This window comes from Molothrus aeneus, chromosome 5 (assembly GCF_037042795.1).
Source record: "Molothrus aeneus isolate 106 chromosome 5, BPBGC_Maene_1.0, whole genome shotgun sequence".
Lineage (NCBI taxonomy): Eukaryota > Metazoa > Chordata > Aves > Passeriformes > Icteridae > Molothrus > Molothrus aeneus.
The window spans coordinates 43,563,261-43,584,265 of record NC_089650.1 but is presented as its reverse complement, the minus strand read 5'-3'; the positions used below and the strand labels follow the sequence as shown (position 1 = coordinate 43,584,265).

The window sequence follows — 21,005 nt, the reverse complement described above, 5'->3', positions numbered from 1 at the left end:
TCAGTGCAAAAAGACTCAACTGTATAATCTCCCTCTTTTTCAGACCTGATTTTAACTCCTTGCCTTGCTCACAAAAGAAGTGCATTATTGTTAAGATCAAAACTGATTTCTGACAATAGAGCCTTAAATCTTGCTCTTGTTAATAATGATAATAGTTCCCCTAAGTTAATGTGGAGATTAGCAACAGGGCACAAGTACGTGTTGGTAGCTGCATTATAGGTTTCTGTCACTGCTGATATCTAGTATCAGTACATCTGTACTCTGTTTCTCTGCTACTGATATGACATGTATTCTCTTACTACGGTCACTACTACTATGGAGCAGGGTGTCTCATAAAGTCATCGTGGCTGTATTTTCTTTCTGAATCCTCCAAAACATTCGACTTCTCGCACAATCTTTATTTTCCAGACAGAAACATATATTGCTTAAAAAAAGTGATTTAATGATTTAATAAAAATAGTGATGCTAATTACACAGCAACAGTTTTCTTTCATTACAGTTTTCTTTTGTTTTCCATCTTTAGCCTTAAGTTTATTATTGCCAAAAGTTTCTATCTTTTGATCACAGACTTGAGAGGAGGCAATAAGAAAAGAAAAAGCAGTACTTGTGAGTTCAGTAGGCATAGCAGAATGTAAGTTTATTACTATCTTTTTTTTGCTATGTTTGCCTGATAAATATCAGGTTTAAATAAAACTTTTGTATTTGCTATTTTGGTTTGAACAGATTAGTTTCCTTTTAAAAGGCCTAAATATATTTATTATGATTTTTATTCTAAGTAAATTTGATAAGGACAAAGTTTCTAATGTATGGAAACACAAACAGGTGGTTTAACCAGCATTAAAATCAGTTTTCCTTGCATTTACTTCAGAGTCAAAGTTTTGGGTTTTTACAACCTGAGTTGTTTCAGTTCCCAAGAAAATTTACTGTGCTGGTACTGGCCCACCATATAAACCAAACCCAAGGGATAATATTTGTGTGCAGGTCTAGAAATGTGGGTTTTTTTCCAGCACATACAGCTCTGTATATATTTCTTAGAATACTACTTAGTATTTGCTGTGAACTGCACTTCTGATTGTCATTTAAATAAGATTATAAGCCATGAATGCATAGAAGAAGCACTAATATCCAGCAGAATTCTTTTGTATCTCAGCAACTATACTTAGTTTTGAAGTTTTTAAATATTCAGCTAATATGTTTATTAAATAATTTCTCAGCTTTCTCATAGTTGCATTCTAGGCAAACCTTATAATGGCGTTTTGCCAGTGTAGCAGTGCTGGGTCATTGTAGAAGAGCAGCAAACCAGCTAAAGGTGCTGTGCAGACACTTTTAGTCTGAATTCTGCTCTGCTGACAGCAAATACCCTTTTATGGCTTAGTCTTTGTCATTCTGCAGAGGTGATGTAACTATACTATCAGAAATGATCCTGTGGCCATGTCATGGCTGGATTATGTCTTATTTAAATGTATCTGTCTCAAAATGAGATTTTTAATAGAGCATAGTCACTTAGACTTCCTTTATAATTGACTGGGCAAGCAGGCACCCCAAGAGAGCAGTATATCCCTTTTTAAAGGACACCTGATATAGATGGAATGAATTGTCTTCTTTTCATGCTTGTCTGTTTGGATGAATTGGATAGAGGATCTGGGTGATTAGACTAGACAAACCTATGTTTCAGATTGGTGAAGTTAAGCATGATGAATTTGACATGTAGAATGCCATACAAGCAGACAAACTTGCAATGAATAACTGCGTCATTCTGATGGATAATAATGGCACCAGAAATAAATTTTTTAAAACCAAGTAATGAATTCAATTAGTAGTTAGAAAATAGGAGTGAGCTGTATGTGGACAGATATAGGATAGATAAATGAGGTAAAGGAGCAGAGTGAGATGATTTTTTTCTTGCTTTATTTCAAGCTTATATTATCATCCTAAAATCATAGAAATTTTTTGACTGGAGGGGACTTGAAAGATTACCTAGTTCCAACCCCACTGCAATAGGCAAGACCACCTTCCACTAGACCAGGTTGCTCAATGCCCCGTTCAACATGACCTTGAACACTCCCAGGGATGTTTTTTTATAGCTATTGATATTTTACTTCCTTATGTAAGAAGATCAAGAAATTATAGAATACATGCATTTCTGTAAAAGTTGATCCATTAATAATTTGGCAACATTAGTAGTCAATTCTTTGGTGGCTGTAGACTTTATAAACCAAATAAATCCAAATAATATAATACTAAAAATAGGAAAAATGAAACAAGACCGCAGAGGTTCATTGTTGTGCTGACTCCTAGTTTCTGTCAATATTTCTGTTTTCATTCATATTTGTATTTTAAGCATTCTACTTCTACTGCAGTATTGATTTCTTTTGCCTGCTGAAATGGCTAAATATCTTTGTAGAGGTCTATAAGAAGATGGGTTTCTGCCTTGTGTTACTGCAAATGAGTAAGATGGGAAGTTATGCAAGGGAAAGGAGAAGCAGATGGACAATAAAAATGGAGGGTGAGAAAGCATAATAAAAAGGGGAAAAAAGAATAATGAAGCTGTATGAGAATAGAACCTGTTTTGATGGTAAAGGCAATGACTAAACCCTTTCCTTTACACATATTGTTTCTTAGTGATAAATTGTGAGTAAGCCACACGCAGAGTTTCTATTAAGGTTTTCATTGCTTACTGCAATGATTTTTTTAAGGTCTATGTAGAGAAGACTTGGTAATTAGTTCATAAGGCTATGCCTTGGCTGCATACAAAGGAATATTAAACAGGTAGGAGGAAAGTATACATAAGTCTCTAGATTTGTTATACACATATGCTTTTCAAAAACCTTATTTGAATGAGAAATGTGAAAGTCGGTTAATAAAAATGGATGCCCTGGAAATTCTTAGCTTACCCTTTCAGGTACCTATTAATTTTTCTACTTTCACCCATTCATCAGATATAGGACATCTCAAATTATTTCATGGAATAGTAATTTTTTTCTGCAGAGTGTCCCACACTTAGAAAATTTTTCAGTGATGCATCTTATGTGGGCTTGAAATTTGAGCAGATGAGACCTGTCATATCTTTCATTATGTTTTACTGATCGTGCTGTCTTCTTTTGTGTTTCACTACTATTTTCTTATGTTGGTCCCACTGTATACAGTGGGGTGAGACAGATTTAGGGTCAGACATCCTGCATGTTTTGACTGTTTCCTGCTTCATTTTTTCAGACTGTTTCAGAAAAAACAGCATAAAGAACAGAATACTCTGCAGGTGACATTAATTTTCAGTCTTTGACTCTAAATAGAGTCTTAAAACTTAAAAGTTGTCTACAGCTATTCTTGTGTTTTGTTTTCATGGTCTGTAATCTTGTTTCTTGAGTTTAAATTTATGAAACCTTTTCACTCACCTCTCAATTTCATGTGCTTTGTTGCCTAAGATCTGTATTTCTCTAGCTCATTTATTCATATAGTGTCAGGGGAGGTTTGGTTTAGATATCAGGAAACCCAGAGGGTGTTTGGGCACTGGAACAGGCTCCCCAGGGAAGTGGTGGCAGCACCACCCTGACAGAGTCAAGAAGTGCTAGGACAATGCCCTCAGGTACATGGTGTGATTGTTGTGGCTGTCCTGTGCAGGGCCAGGAGTTGAACTTTGATGATCCTTGTGGGTCCTTTCCAACTCAGGATTATTCTATTATTATCAGACTGCAACTTCCAAACATTTTGATATTTTCAAAGGTGATGCTTGCCTTTGTGAGTTTCCTCCTCCCTTTCTTTCAGGAATGTATGAATACCTGTATCTATGCTTCATTTAAGAGGTGCTTGGGGATGAGTTCTTGGTCTTGCTCAGATTTTTTTCACTTCCTTACTAGTTAAATAGTTTGGCTGTTGGCTTGTCTGTGTCAGAATGCTATAAGCAATAATATCTGCATTAATTTTGACCCTAATTGTCAAAGCTGTTTAAACTTTCTGTTGTCTTCTATTAACTTTAAGGGAAATTTCATACAGCCTTCTTGACAGTTGACCCAGCACTTGGAATATTGTCAATATTAAACTTGGGTGAAAAGCCTAAAAATAGTTTCCTTGGTCTGAGAGGAAATAAGTCTGAAGTAAGACAGAGTTAGCAAAAATATGGCTAGGAGTTAGCAAAACAGTTTGCTTATTTTCTTTTAAGTAGTAAATGTATTAATAGAGCAAGATATCTTGGAAGATATTTTTAGAACATAATTTCTTCATGAGAAAGCAAACATGGGCTTAAGTGAAATGATGCAGGAGCTTTCTGAGCTGAATATATGACAAAGATATTACAAGATACATTACAGTCATTTCATACCTTTACATTGGCAGCATCATTTTAATGTGACACAAGTTTAAGGTGATAATTGAATTAATGGTATAGGAGCATGGGGAAAGAAATGCAGGTAGTTTTTGGAAGACTGATTATAAAAAAGCCTACTTAGGTAGAGTACATATAGGTAGAAGTGGCTTACCTTCATATAAAGATTTCCTCAAATGTGGGTGGTTTTTTTTTAACATAGTTATCTGCTTCACTATGAGACAAATGCCAGCTTCTGTAATTGCACATGTTTGTTTCTTTACATTCAGAATGTTTGTTCCTGCAATATTGTTATTGTCTCTGCTGGTAAAATAAAATTGTTAGGCATGTTGCTTCTGGAACTGGTCTCTAGGCTTCTCTAATTTTCATGGTGAGTTGATTTAATCATTCAGATGAATTCACTGAAGTGGCTGCTATACTGTGACAGTGACAATGAGAGTCAAGAGAACTAATTAAAGTGAGGAAAATCAGACTTTTCTGGTAGCAATCCATTTTCACATCACAGAAAATTCTTAGACTAGCTTCAAAGAAACCAAGTATCTTTCTTTTAAGAATTTTATCTCAGAGTTACTACTGGTGCTGGCAATCATTTGTAGTTTAAGCAAAACCTGGTTTTGTTCTGTAATTAGAGATTGATGGTTACGTTTAAGTGTCCACTTGGGGATATCCAGGATGTCAGTTGTTTAAAGTCCTGTAATGAACAGCAGAGGTCTAGTTAAAACCATCAGTAGAGGCTAGAAGGCAAATGGATGCTTACATGTTAACAGCTGAAAATGACTTTCTGAGCTCAGCTTAAGTGTCCTACTCCTTCTCTCAAAAAATGCCTGTGCCACATATGATTATTCTTTTGTTGAAAAGTCATGTAGTATATAATTGAATTTGTCTTCGAGAGAGGATGTTGAACCTTCTACTTGTATTAGAGTACTGCCAAAGTAGCTAACTTAAATGTATTCTGACAGCTTTGTTTCAAGAGGGATTGTTTGAGTTTTCTATAACACTTCTCATTTATGCAGCTGTAATCCAAAATGACCAGACAAGAAGTTGAAGAGAGAACATCTCTGGTTACTTAATCAAACAATTTTCATTTATATCAATAGAGCTCAAGAGCAACAAAAGCAATATTACTTCAGAATGTGAAGTGCAAAGGAATGGCAATTATATAAAATCTAAGGACTGTTGAGTGATGGGGAAAATATGTATTTCTAATATTTTATATATCTTTGTGTACTAAACATGATTCCAGGGTTGACCAGGATTTTAATTTCAGTGAGAGAGCTCATAGTAAATTCTTGACTTTTTTTTATTTTTGCTTTTACATGTTGAGGGTGGAGATAGCTATATAGCCTTCAGTTTTCTCACTTTATCTGCAAGGCCTCCATGCCATTTTTGAAAGTTACGTGTTTACAACATCAATAAAACCAACTTTCTTGCTTTGCACTGTTCCAAGTATTTTTGTGTATAAATATGGGTATAATGTTTTAATCCAAAACTATCTACAGCATCTTTTTTTCAGTTAAAATCCCCTAAAATTCATCCACTTGCCTTCAAATAATTTTTATTCAGAATAATTTTTTTTCTGTCTCAAGAACTTATATTTATGTAGAAAGTGGTGAGAAGCAGGAACTGCTAGCACATGATGCTCTGCCATCCCATACCTGTATAAGTCTACTAACAAAATATTTTGGTATAGTTGATTTGATATAGTTGGATTTCTTGCTTGAGATTTTTTGATATTAATTACAAGAAATGCAATGGATTATCTTCGAGAAAATATTGTTCATTCTCTCCCTGTGATTAACTTGGATTAGTAGCTAATCTTTCTTCTGGAGAATACATCCTGCAGTTTAGACATGGTTCATGTGACTCAGTAGCTAAAAATTTCCACCTTGATTTATGTTGCCAGTGAAGTTTTTGAAAGTTTTTCCTTTAAAAACATCAACTTACTGTATTTCCCAATTAGAAACTCTTTCCTCTTTGAGTTTTTATAATTTACAGGGTATTAAATAACAAATAGATAAGCTGTAAAAACTCATTTTCCCCTACTGTTAACAGAGAAATGAGAAGTACACTAACAAAATACATACAGAATTGTTAATGTTTTTAATAAAGTATTAATTTCAGGAAGGTTAGGAACTCTTATCTCTGATATTTTGAACCTTACTACCTTACTTTTTTTTCCCAGCTGATGTATTTATTTTGCTGTGTTATCATCAATTTATAAGAAAAAAATTCATCTTATGCAATGTATTTCTTGCAATGTAATGTCAAGGTTTCTGCTCTCACTGTACTTTTTACTTTAGACTTATTGAATTTGATTTCAACTTTTGTATCATGTTGCATTCAGTTTTTGAAACTTGTCAGAAAACTTTTTTTTTGCAACATTTGCAGAAAAATTTGCCCTTTTTTGCAACATTTTTCTTGTCTTTTTTTTTTGTCTTTTGTGAAGATAATTTTTTTCTTTTTTGTTTTTTTTTTTTTTTTACATTCATGAGCTGAAGAGCTGATACACTTAGCTCTCTTCCTCTTGGTTTGTGACTAATCACTCTGTCTCGTGGCCAGTAACAATAATTATAATTTCCTAGTGCCCATGGTGATTCCTTGGGAAAGAGATGATATTTTACATGGTTTTTACTGTTATGGGTAGTATTCATTTTCATTATGAATATTTCTCCTCTCTGTGTCCCCATTACAGGAAAGGAAAAGGTGAAGTTATTATCTTGCTTAAAGACATATGGAAAAATAGGAATTGAAGAATAAAGTTATCTGGTGAAAAAAGGTGGCAGGATAGGTTATTTGTATAATCTGTATGCAAGAAGGGGCCAAAAATTTCATGAGTTTAATCTCTCTCAAAAAATGTTTGGTTAGAGTTCTCTGAATGAAACTGTTGATGATGAGCATAACAATACTAACTTAAGCTTTCATTTCTTTTATTTATTATTATGACTTAGGATAGACTATGTAACTTTATCAGGATATATATTTTTGAGACATATATCAAAACATTTAAACAATCAGTACTGAAATAAAACTAAGAGTTTATTAAGGTTCGAAATAGGACCAAGTGATGAAAGTGTCTACAGTAATAATCGAATGGGATTCATCTGAGATTTCTCATGCTTTTTTCTTGGAATGTCTAGTACTAATCACCCTGTGAGAAGGGATTAGGGCGAAGCATGGCACAGCTACTTAAATGCTGGCTACAAGATACTCTTCACATGAAAAGTGCAAGTCTTTGTACATTTAAGGTATGTATTTACACTAAATAAATTTTAACAGAACCATTGCTATTCAGAAATGTGACTTTGGAAGCTGTATTTATGGTCGTTCCTAATTCAGTGGAATAGTCAGAACTCTAAATTTTATTTAGCACTATGTGTTTGTTTTGCTCCTCACAATAGCTCAAGGGTAAGCTAAAAGAAAAGACATAATTCATCTTGGTGGCAAACACTTGGTAGGACTTGATTACGCAAATTGATTTAAATTTTGTAGTGCCAGTGTACAAATGAGCCTCAGGTACTAAACTGTTTAACTCTTGCACAGATAAAAATGTATTTTAAAAACATGCTTTGAGAAAATGGGCTTAAATAGATAAGAAGTTGTTTTTTTGTATTGTTCTATCTAAAGGGAAGGCATTTTACTGTTCTAATGTTTCAATTAAACATGGTTAGAAGCTGCACAAATGACCAAGTTTTTAATGGCTCTTATGGTCACCACAATTCAATATGGATGACTGAATTTTACTGTCAATTATGGACAGATAGTTCTGTATGTTGTTTACTGGGAATTTATGCTTCATGCTGTGTCAGTTTTTGCTGAAATAAATGAAGAATTCCCTAAAAATATGATAAAAAATGGCAGAGCTTCTTCAAAGGAAATTCCCCAAGTAGTCTCTGTGCAGGACAGAGTTAAAAATCAGCCCATTTTGCCAGAAATCAGTGTTTTCAGAGAGTTTAAACACTTTTTAGTAATTTACAGTGAGATATCAAGGTAATATATGCTAAGTCTTAGAATGTATTCATTTTCTAATGTCTTTTTGCATTATTTAAAGAAATGGAGGATGTGCTATACTTTGTTTGGTTTTCCATTTCTGTTATTTTCTAGGTAGACATCTTGCCCTTTAAGGCCTGTTATTTGACCTCTTACTTTAATGCAGAAAACTTGAAAATAGGTTTCTCAAATGTGTGTTGTATTATCTCCAGGTTCTATGCCAGGATTCAGTTAATTTAGCCCTTTTCTTCAAAAAACATCTCTTCACATTAGTGTGCTTGACGATACATGTTAGCTGAGTTTGCAGTAGCAATTCAAACCTGAACCTTACAGAATACATTATGTTTCTGGTCCTCTCCATTTAAACTTGTCATAGTTCAATTATAGAATGTCATCAGAATGTACAGAGTTATGGATTACTCTCTAAACGTACCTAAGAACAAAAATTTTTTTGCTGTAGTCACAATTACTGTTGTGGGTTGGTTGGTTGTTGACTGGTTGGTGGTTTTTTTTGGTGGGTTTTGTTTGTTGATTTGTTTTGTTTCTTATTGATGCAGAATTGTTAATTGATTCTGTATCAAAAAGCTATATGAGGTGTTTGAAAAATAAATCAATAGCAATGCATAGAACTAGTAAGAGCCTTAGGTGAAGCTCAGAGTGCATAGGTACTGTATTACCTCAGGGTAATAGGAGGCAGAACAAAGTCCTTAGAGGCTCTCCCAGGATAATAATCTGCTGCAGATTTGGGAGATTCATTTATACACATGACTGAGGGATAGCTCCAGGAATGGAATATTTATTAAGGATATGGGAGATTGATTAGATTTAAGAGAAGTAGCTTTTCCTCAAAAGAAGTGATATGGGATATGCTGACCTAAAAATACAGAAACAAGAAACAGGACAGATGAGTGATAGAGCCACTCATTCCATTATAGAAGTTCCATAGAATTACATTCCATTCTAGCATGTGCAATTAATCCTTTTATATAAATTTTGGTCTTCTGTGATTCTACTTAATATCCTGAAGCATTAGCAGCTTTTTGAATACTCTGGAGATTTGTTAACAAGTCAGAAATTACCTATGATTGGCATTTCTCCTCAGATGAAAGTTAAAGGTCTCATTTGATATGACAATTCTGGTTGAACCAAAATCTCATAAAAGCCTTAGAAGGTTGGCTAAAAGCAGTTCAGAAGGGCAGATTTAACCATCAGCTTGAAGCAATAGCTCACCCTTAGTCAGAAAATAAGTAAACAGCATTTAAATGTGTGTTCTTTAGTCTGTAAACAAGCTGCAAATTCTTTGTGGCTCTAAAACACAGTCTTGGGTGACAAAGACAGTGAGCGGGTGAAATGGTCCATATCTGAATTTCAGTTGTCTTGTTCCATGGAAATAGTTAAAAAAATTTTGTACCCAATACTTAGGAGAGAGCCAGGAGATAGCTTTATACAGACTGACATCTACAATTGAGAAGAAGAGTAACAAGGAACAGGCACACACCTGTCAGAACTGCCATTTTATCTAACAAAACGTTTTGTTATTACAAACTCAGTTAATATGCCTACAAAAAGAATATTTCCATCCTCAACTACTATGAGTTATCCTTCATCTGTTTATCCTTCATAGTCATACTGATATATTTGTATATGTTTTCAAAAGTTTTCAGTCTGCCACATTTAAATGAAGTTATCTGGCCTCGAACAAGGCAGGACTCTCCTGCCTCTTGCCAGTGACTCAGGTGGGCTGTGAACATTACTCCAAGATCAGAGATTCACTTACCTTCTTACAAAACACAGTCTTAGCACGATCTTGTTCTCATCTATTCCTGCTGAAAGACTTAATTTTCTTATTTATGATCCTCTTACCTATATTTAATTGTAACTTTATAGCCATAAAGTGAATTTCATGCTTAATTTACTTTTTTCTCTAAAGAAAATAAAAATTTTAGAATAGCCAACATATATTGTTTTGCTTTATACATATCTAGTGGTCTACAATGCATAACAGCAAGACACACAGTGTAATACTTCCTTCTTGGTATTGTTTTAGTCTGTAGCAAATATTAAGTATAGTTAAAGATGCATGGATAAAAATAGACTTTTGCATTATTTTCTGTGTGTTATCTCACACATTCTGTATCTTGCCACTGTATTAAATTTGCTCATTAAGAACCAATGTCCTGTAAATCCCAGGAGGTAAATTTAATGTTATCCATAGCACAGGGTGTATTCAAACATCTGTTTATTGCAGAGCAGTGGACCACAGAATATGCTTCTGATGTCCAAATATAAAATGATCCTCACTAGGCTGAAACATGCTTCAGTCTAAACTTGACTTTAAATGAACTGCAACCAAAATACTTTTATAGTCAGTCTCATCAGTGCTTTCTTTTTATGCCTGTGTACACAAATTATTTATGTTATGGTTACAATTACTGTCAGCTGTGCCAAGGAGGTGATTAAATCCTGAGTATTCCTTAATTTTTGCATTTATTTTGATCAACTATTGAAAAATAGAACTGCTTCAGATTTTATTTTCCAATGGAAACTGCTAATTTTATGTCAAGTTAATGCTAAATAAAGCTGTTAATTCTTGCAATTAAAATCCTCACTCATTACATGAAAATTGCTGTTGAGAATATACAGAAACACCATCAGTAAATAACTTTTCTCCGTTCACTGGTTATTAGATTTAAGACAGAGAAAGTATTCCATCCTGTGAGATTGAAGATGAAGTCAAGTGTGACAAAACATCAGTGTGATGAAGCGCTGGACTTGGTTTATATTTTACACTAAATGGAATTCTAGGAAAACAACACCAGGCTACAAATATCATTGGGATAAAAAGTAGTTGGAGGCTGGGGAGTTGGAGTCTAGAGAGAAGGAAGCATGATACAGGCTTTTCCTGTCTTAAACACTTTTAAAGGCAGGTCTTTTTCTAACTGGTGTCAGAGATGAGATGCGAAGACAGATGAGATATTTGATCAAGTTCAGCATGACTGTCCTTAGGTTTTAAAGTATTTAGGAGAAAAAAGATTGTTTGAAGAATGATACCTTCCTTGTTTTACTTATTTGCAAAAAAAAGGTCATATTTTGTATATTTTAAAGATGCTGGACAACAGATGCACTAAAACACTTACATTCCAGGCAGAAAAATCTCTTATCTAATCTTGTGTTTAGGCAGTGTATCCTCGTACAACTTGTCTGTAGAATGGAGTTTTTACTTCTAATCAGGTATTGGGGGGAAGAAAAAAGTATTATTGCCACCATTCAGTTCATTACAGCATGACAAGGCAAGAGGTTCAATGGGGTGCCCTTGTTCCAGTGGGTAATTCCTGTCAGAGGAAATGCAAATGAAAAGGGTCAGAAAATGGCTTGTATTCACTTCCTGATTTGAAATGTAAATCTACTGCTGAAAATCTACCACTGGAGACAGGAATCAAACAGCTTTATGAAGTGCAGGCTAACAACACAAAGTATCTTTTGAGAGACTGATTTGTACACTGGAAATGCTGTTTGAGAGCAACAGTCAAATGCTGTTTGTCTTCTCTGGAACTGTATGGCATGGTGAGTCAGCTAAAAAGGACTCAACTTTTGCACTTCTTTACAAGTTTGTAAAGGTTAAATATTATAATATAATCTTTTTTTTTTTCTTTTTTCTGTATTAGAAATACAAAAGTGGTGTTTTAAATCCTCTCCTGTTCTCTGTCCCAACCATACAGCCATTTGCAAGCATTCTCCATCTCCTGGAATGGAGTTGGAGAAGTTGGAAATTAGTTAATTCAGTGAATAGGGATGCTACCACCTGGGAGTTCAGACTCCCTGCAAGGAGGGATAGAGCAAAGTAGTTCCATGGAAAGCCTGAAAGGAGAACTAAACTAAAATTTTAAATATAATATAAAAACTTTGGTCTTTTGCTGTAAACATACCTTAACCTTATAGGTTTTAAAATTAATAGGGGAGTTGTCCAGAGATATTCTGATAGCTCTTTAAAAATGTAGTCTTATTAATACAATGCAGTAACATAGAAGATGTTCAGCACAACAAAATTCAACCTGAAGGTTTTGTATCAATTATATGATTTTTATGTAATCTGTACACCAGCATCAATATCTATGTACTTCTTTTAAAGGAATATACACTATATGCTGTTCTAAAAGGTCAGCCATAAAGGGATAAGAAAATAAAGATGAATATCGAGAATGTGCGTACATGAGCCATTAGTCACTCTGACTGATAGAAACAGTGAAAAGATATTGTAATCTAGAAATATAATTTAATTATTTAATATCTTTCAATTTTGTTATGGTACACCTGTAATGTAGTCATATTTATAATAACACTGACTAAAATTTCTGATGACAAATTCTTATCATCCTCACTCCTTCTTTGGTTGATGACCATGTATTGATTTGGGATTTGCCTTTCAAAGAGCTGACAGTGATTATGATCTTTTGTCTTTCCATCCTATGCCCCTTCTCTGATTCCTTAGGATGTACTTACTATCTCTTGTCTCCTTACCTGGGTCATTCAACCCTGTTCTTTACTTTTCTGTAGATTTTTGGTTTATCTGCAGTACACTCTTCCCCCTTTTAGCTTGTTCTTTTAGCTTGTTTTTCTAATTGGCATGTGCTATGAAGATGTGTGTGGAGGGCCTTTAAGGCTGATTAATGTAATTTTCACTAGTATATTCATTTATATAGCCCTTTTGTAATTGCTTTTTGTTATTTCCTTCCCCTCTCCTGTATTCCCATTTATTCTGCAGTCATATCAGTATTAACATTTCTATTACAAATCTCTGCTGTTCTGTGTTTTCCTAGGTGTGTGTTTACTTTAACTCTTTTTATACCACTGTACCTGTAGAACAACAAGGATACTAAAATTTAGGAAATGACATTGCAGTTGGTGGTGAATGGCTCAGCTGTTCGTATAAGTGAAATGCTCCCATAGTGTAATCAATGTAATATTTTCTCTAAGGCAAATATTTGGGTCATCGGTACCTGTAAAATCAATGAAATTATGAAGAAAAAAAGATAAGAGAAAATATTCCCATCTCCCAAAAAAGGTGTGTAATATAATGGCATATCAATTTTGAATGGTACTAAAACAGTCCTATTTTTTTATCTGTAACAAACTTCCTTTTGATACTTGATGAATCTTTGGGTCTTGATTAGGATGGAAAGATATACTGAATCTCTGAGTGTTTTTTCTTTTTTGCTTTTTCCCCCACTTCTGCCAGCGTATGAAACTAGTCCTCCACGATACATAAGACTGTTGAAAAGAGAAAATTTGTGTGGTTGTGAATTACTCCAGGAGCTGATAGGCTTATCCAGGGATTTCTGAATGGAATGGATCTCAAAACCATGTCCCTCTCTCTTGGTGGGTGTTGAATGTGTCCTTGCAGGAATAACTGTGCTTTGAAGCACTGATTCATTATAGTCTCATACAGTTGTCTGTCTGTTTGGCAATACAGAAACAACTGGTTAGGACAGAAGGCAAGGCAGCTGTTCTTTACTTGAAGGTCTTGGGCTTTTCTGTTTTAAGGTGCAAACACAGGCATGTGCTTAATCAGCGTAAAAGCTTTTCAGCCTGACAACTGGGACGTGGAAAGGGGGAGTATGCCTTTTCAGTTACATTTTCATCTTTTAGACAAAACTAAGTTGGTTTCAATTTGGAACAGCAATTGCTGCTAATTTTTTTCTTAGATAACACTCTGATTGACTTATTATTCTCTTTTGTAAAAGATACCATAGACTACTGAAAGTATCAAACTTCTCTGCATTAGCAGATCTATTTTAATAGTAAGTGTATTATATACTTGTCATTATATTTCTTAATTTTAAATAGAGGCGAGAAGTAGAAGAAAATTAGAATGGTGTTTTTCAACTGGATTGAGCAGACTGCCTGAGGAAAAGTCTGAATGAAAAAGTGCATTCTGTGACTTGAACTTCAGCGGAGGGATGATGTTTTCCTCCAATTTCCACTCCACTAGTTGAATTGTATCCACAAAGAGCAACATTTTGTTGTTGTTGTTGTTCTAATCTTCAATTGCACATCATCATATCCTAGATTCTGTTTGCTGACCTACCTACAACCACTAAACGCGCTGTAAACTGATAAACTTGAAAAGAGTTGCATGGGTACAGGGGGACATAAACAATTCTTTGTTAGCAAACTGCAACTAAGTAGATCTGTTTAAGGGAAACTCTTGAATTATTGGTGATTCTGAGTGCAGGAAGTTTTGAATTTGAGGACCGATTACTGCATGAGCTGCTACCACTTTTTAACTTCAAAGTATATCCAAGAAAAAAATTAGTTACTCAATATCATCCCTGTAAAGCACAGAATTGAGAGGCCATGATAGAACCTCTGAATCAGTTATTTTATGCAGTAGTGTTATTTTCTTTCATAATTGACCAGTGTGTAGCATTATGTAAAGCTCAATATGCAATAAGAAGTATTATATATATATATATATATGTTTGTGAATATATAGCACATAATTATTCAGTTGTGAGGAAAAAAGCATTTTTATAACAGCTTTTTGTCTGTTTTTTCATCATGTTCATTGCCTGCTAAGACTGGTTAAGGGTGGCAAATCTTAATAACTTCAAAGCTTTTACTTGACCAATCCCAGAAGATGTCTTTCAGCTTGGAAATGACAAGATTCCTTGTATTAATCTCACAAATTTCTACCACAGGGTTTTTTTTTTTTTATATCTTGGTGTTAATATATTTCAAAAATTCATGGTTATATTTTAGAAAATATTGAATAAATTAATGTCAAGTGGTTGTGTATATTTCTTGCAATTCATATTTTCTGTAAAAAAATAATACTAAACTTTTGCAATTACATCATTGTAATAATTTTTTGTTGAAGTGTAAAATTCTTCTTTGAATATGCTCAGTTTCCAGAAAATACCAACATTTCTAGTATGCTTTTTTTGCATAACTTATCAATATGTCCTTTCAGGTAATAAAGTGAACTAAAAATATGGCTATTTAGATGTTTCTGGAGTTAGGTATTTGCTTCATATAATCAATTGGTTCACAATTAAGGATATGCATCAGTGAAGACAAGCACATAATGAAGATAAAGAATGGCTTTGAAGGCTTCCCAATCCTAATATGAAATAATTAATTAAATTAACCCAAATATAGGAAGCTCTGGCAGTTATTAAAAGGCTTGTAAATCTGAGCAGACTTTTGTATACAGATGGCCTCAAGGGGGCTGCAATTTTGTATGACATATTACAGATGCTTTCAGATGTTTTACAGAAGGTTTGGATATACAATTCAGCAGATCATCTGCTATCAATCAAATATATTGATGCATGTTTGAAGAAAATATTTTTCCTTCAACTTCCAGCCACAAGGAGGCTTTGTGAAGAAAGGCTACCTCATTGGTGGAATTGCATTAATAGTTTTTTAGCAAAATATAACTGGGGAGACTATGAGAGAACATGTAATTAAGCTTTACTGAAACTGTGAGTCCAAAGGACTCCTTATATATTGAGCTGTGTACACTGATGAGACATAATGGGCACTAATTCATTTTGAAAGAGATGTATAAGAAAAAATAAGAATCTATGGAACAGAGATCACTCTAGAAGCTGTGGTGCCTGACACAATATTTGAGAAAGGATCTGGAATGAAACTGGAGAAGTAGAACTAGTAATTTCTCACTGGATGGTGTAGGGAGCAGCAAATGATACAAGGTCATGATGTGAAGTGATGCGATGGAACTATACAAGATGATCTGACCTGGCCAGTGTTTATGCTGGTTTGTCATCTACTGTTTTAAAGTGCTTTGAAAAATTCACTATTTTGATGATCCCTTATTTACCTAGGCATGCTGTTTCAAACCTTACTTCTTGCTACAAGTATGATTTTTTTTCTTATTTTCTTGTCTCTTGTGCACTGATGCCCTTTCAGCCCATTGCCTTTAATCCTGCCTACAGTAGACACCAAGAACTGTTTATTGCCTTCCTCTTTACAGTTCCTTTGTGTTTATTTGAAAACTTCAAGAGTTTAAGTCTTCACTTCAATCATCTTGTTTTATTGTACAAAATCAACTGACTATATTTTTCCTGTAGACCTTTATATTTTTCCTGTATTTATAGACTGCTGTTTGTACTTTCTGCTCTTCTGTCTTCTGGATCTTCTGCAGTTTGTAAAATTTTTTCAGAATATTAGCATGCTAAATAGGACAGAATATTTTACCTAAGAATAATACTTGCTAGCACTGAATACAATACAAAAATTGTTTAATGCATTATAGAATTATTGAATGATTTGGCTGTTGGAAGGGACATGAAAGATAAACTACTTTCCAGAGTTTAAATGAGAATGGTACCTTCATTCTAACAAACATGACACAATGTCTAACAAGACTGTTACAGAGTAGTATATTCTGGAGAGATTTCTTCACTTCTTTCTTTGATTGTCACTATCTTCCTTGACATTTCACATGGTTTACCCCTTTATTTAGGATGTCTGTCACTTCTGTGGGCAATTAGATCCCAGGATCTTGTTTTTCCCCAGCGTATCTCAAAATATCACAGTTAAGAGATCAAACATACTTCTTTTTAAAAACAACATTGCAGTGCTGACTCATGTTCAGTTCATAGACCTCTTTGCCACAAATACCTTTTCCCCATTGCAGAGAGGAAAAATATCTCTATTCAAATGGAAGGTGGCAATTCTAGTCTCTGATGGTAGGCACCCACTCCTTTATAAATGAAATTTCACATATGTGCAATAACATAATGAAGAAGAGATACAGATATCAACGTAAGTATGATACTTTTAGAGAGTATGGTCTGAAAGAAACAAAGACATAAACATATTTCTTATAATGTAAATTGTGAAATTGTGTGTTTCCAGACGTTATCAGGAGCACAAGTTAAATCATTCTGTTATCTTATTTAGCAAGTCTTGCCAGTGGCAGTCAGTATTCAAATAATGAGAAGTTTGTCTTAGTTGATGTATTAGAGGCAATGATATTCTGATCATAAAAGATGAGATCCATTGTGACTTGCTCTAGACATGTAGACATGCTATCGTGGCTCCTGTAATGCTCAACAGATAGAAAACACTATCTTCATGGCTTAGTTCACCACCCTGTAAGATTATTAAGTAAAACTTCATGAATAATTTCAAAGGTATTTCTCTTTTTTTTCTTCACTGACTGAAAAGAAGATTTAGATCTCTAGCATAAACCATGTGTCTACTTCAAATGCTTAAGGTCAGTTGATGTAAATCCCCATGTGGTTTAGACATAGTTGTCTACGAAACATCCATGAAGCCAGAGTAACTCTAGTATAAACATTTATATTGTGATGAAGTTTATATTAATTTTTTTTGTAAGAGAGTCTATGTATTTATATATATATATAGTATGTTAAATGCAAAGAGATTCTCTAAATATTTTTATTTACTGATACCATTAAAATGTAGACTTCCAAAGAATATGCATTTTGTATGTGCATGTTTGAGGATAGTTTCAGTATCATCTCTGCATATTTGGGAAATATTCTGACCATGAATGTTTTGAGTATTTGCTCACAAAATTCTCCACAACTAAAGAATATTATTATATCCAGTTTTAGACTTGCATTAGCTGATACTATTTTTTCAGAAATTCATTGTGGTAAACAAGAAATTATGATGGATTTGAAATAAACTCTTCTTCAGATATGTTTCTAACAATTAAAACAGCAATCAGTTTCGTAAAAGAAAATTTCAGATAGGCGAATTCTGCAGCCAATGCATGTTCATTCTAGAGAGCTTACACATAATGAGGAAGGAAAGAAATAGGAACTTGTACTCAAGGGAACTTATGAGGAGGTGGTACTTGTTTACTGTTGCTCCTACTGTGATATCTTTTATCTTCTACAGCTGCTTTGCTTGCCAGTAAGGAGTGATAATGAAGGCTGTTTGAAGTTCTTACTGCATACCTTGAAAAGTGTGAGGATAAAAGATTGCAGATAGAACTAGTACATTAGTCCTTTTGTAAATTCACTCTGCTTATTATCTTATGAGCATAATGAAGTGGAAATCAGAGAAAATTAAATAAGTCATAGCTAAACATTTACTAGAGCCAAGATGTGAATTGGTGTGTTTTAGAGTTCTATTTCTGGCCAACATACCAAATCCTTCCTGTGGTTCTGTTTAAAATGTCACCTGGGTTATAATTTTGACTAGATTTGTGCTGCCTCATAAGCAGGACATGAAATAAATTGTGCATATCAAATTAGTACAAAAAAAAATGGGTTTCTTTTATTTAAAAAAGAGGCTGAAAATATAATGTGCTGTATTGCCATAGGAAATTAAGGAATTTTTTACCTTCTGGCTTCCTTTCATAATAATCTCTATTTCAATATGTGTAACACATTGGGTAATTTCTGAACTTCTCTCTGCTATCTCGTTGAGATATAGCCTGCCCTACCACATGAAACACTTCTGAATCTGTCAGGCAGAATCAGTGGCTATATTTTTGCTCACCATTGTATTTCATTGTGGAGAGTTTGTCTTGGATAAATATAGAAGTAAAACAAGTTGGAAAGGTATGTTAAAGTTGCATATGTGACAGATGTGGGAATTTGTTGCAGTAATTTCTCCACTGTTTAATGATAAGCAGTTTCACACATCACTTCCCAAGCTATATATCTTGTTCCGGTCATTCAGTATTGTATACAAGTCACCCCCCCGTCCAGACATTAATTCTGTCCAAAATCGAAATATTACCTGATCCAAGAAGCAATGTACCTCTAATTTATCTGTATCGATTCAAGTCGCAGGTCATAGATACATGCAGTATTGCCTGTAGTTTTATTTGAGTTTTTTGTTTGCTTAGCATTTTAGGGATAGCTGGGGGTTGGGAAGACTTTGCCTTGTCCTCGAAACTTTGAGTTTTGAATTACTTTTGAGACATGTAAATGCTTCAGCAATTTTGCTGCTTGTGATAGGAAGCTCAATCTGGGACTTCAACATGTCCAAGAAACCATACGGTATTGCTTTCTGATTAGTATTTTAGATTAATTATCTAGTCGGCAGTGTAAGGTGTAAAAATGTGCATTGTGATTAAACTCTGTTTCAGTAGAATATTTCAGATATATTTTTTGAAAAGCCAGGGGAGCCTATCAACAAAAAAAAGAGAATAGAATATACTCCATAATGTTCAAGTCTGTATTGAGACCTTTGCATGACTTAGATTCAGACAATGACTGAAGCATTATAATGTGCATTTAAATTGCAATCTTTAGATACCCTTTGTTAAGTGAAATTAGCTTTGCCTCTTTCATATACGATGCATGTGAAGAACGGCCAGGATTAAGATACAAAGTTTTGGCAGGGTAGTTAGGGCATGAATTTAAATGGGTCAGTACTGGTGTAAGCCTTTAATTCCTGGGAATTCATTTATCTAGTCTAGAACAACCAGGGAGTATCTGTGTCTTCTCAAAATCCTAAAATTCAGCCTCAGATTTTTTTTTTAAAGTCCATCTTTCAAAAATGGAAGAAGGATGAGTAAAGAGGGAGTCAAGTGGTACATCTTTTCTTTTTCATCTGTGGCCCCTGCCCTGGGGCTCACCTTTCCCCTGCCAGAGGAAATTTGTCACCCAGGACCACACCGTGACTGTGCTGACATAGGGTGTGCTGAGGTGAAGGTTTCTTTTCTTCAGCAAACTTTAGCAATGGAGTTTTAAGCACTGAGTCAACTGAGATGGGCTGCTGGGCTTTGAGAACCTCAGAAATGTTTAAATATTGTGTTTTAAATTTTTGAGGCACCTGGTCTTCTGTGTCCTTACTTGAAATATTCCCCCCTCTAAGTACACAAGGAAACATGAAATTACATACATATTAATTACTGTTAGTTTAAAAAAAATTACAGTTTTTATATTGTTCCATTTTGATTTTCTTAGAAGTAATTAGTCTATTACCTTTAATCTGGGGATTTTAGAACCTTAGTACTTGAACTAATTTTTCAGACCTGTATACTTATAGTGAACATCTACCATTATAAATGCTTTGTTGGTGTCAAGTCCCATGTCATCTGTTCTGAGAATTGGTTATATGTCAAAAACTAAACTTGAAAACCATGAGAGATTTGTGTCAGGCTGTCAGATTATGCAAATCAGCCTATTATCACTGAAATTAATGGAGCTGTACTGATTCATACAAGCTGTAGATTTAGTTTATTGCTTCCAGGTATATCAAGGATATTGTAAATAGTGTTCACAAATGCTTACTTCCTCTTGTCCAAATTGCTGATGCACTCTAGGTAGTGTTGTTTGAACTATATTCTTGAATATGAATTTCCTTTTTAATTTGCTGAATGTTTTCTTTAAATTGCACTTAGAGTCAGAAAATCGCAGGTAAAATATCTTAAGTTACACACACATTTTTAAGATCCCCACTAGCTAGAAAAGGTTAGTGCTGCCACTGATTAGGGCAAAAGAGATCTTTTTGTCCTCTTGGTTCAAGAAAACTAAGTTCTGTCTCAATAACCTTTCATGATATGATAGTTTCTTGAAAATGATATTTTCTTCATTTTCTTTCTCTTGCTTTATCCAGGAGTTACCAGAAAGAGGTAATAATGTTAAATATTATGAAAAAATTATCTATTACTAACACTTAAAGAAATTGTCCTCTAGTTTCTTCAGAACTTGTTTTTAATTTTTCCCATGAGAAATGAGAATAT

General features: G+C 34.1%; 1 protein-coding gene across 1 annotated transcript in view; it reads left to right on the top strand.

Moving 5' to 3' along the window:
• The window catches only part of IMMP2L (inner mitochondrial membrane peptidase subunit 2), a 403,527-nt gene that overhangs the window by 47,204 nt on the left and 335,318 nt on the right, over nt 1-21,005 (top strand). The gene's annotated exons all lie outside the window — the stretch shown is intronic.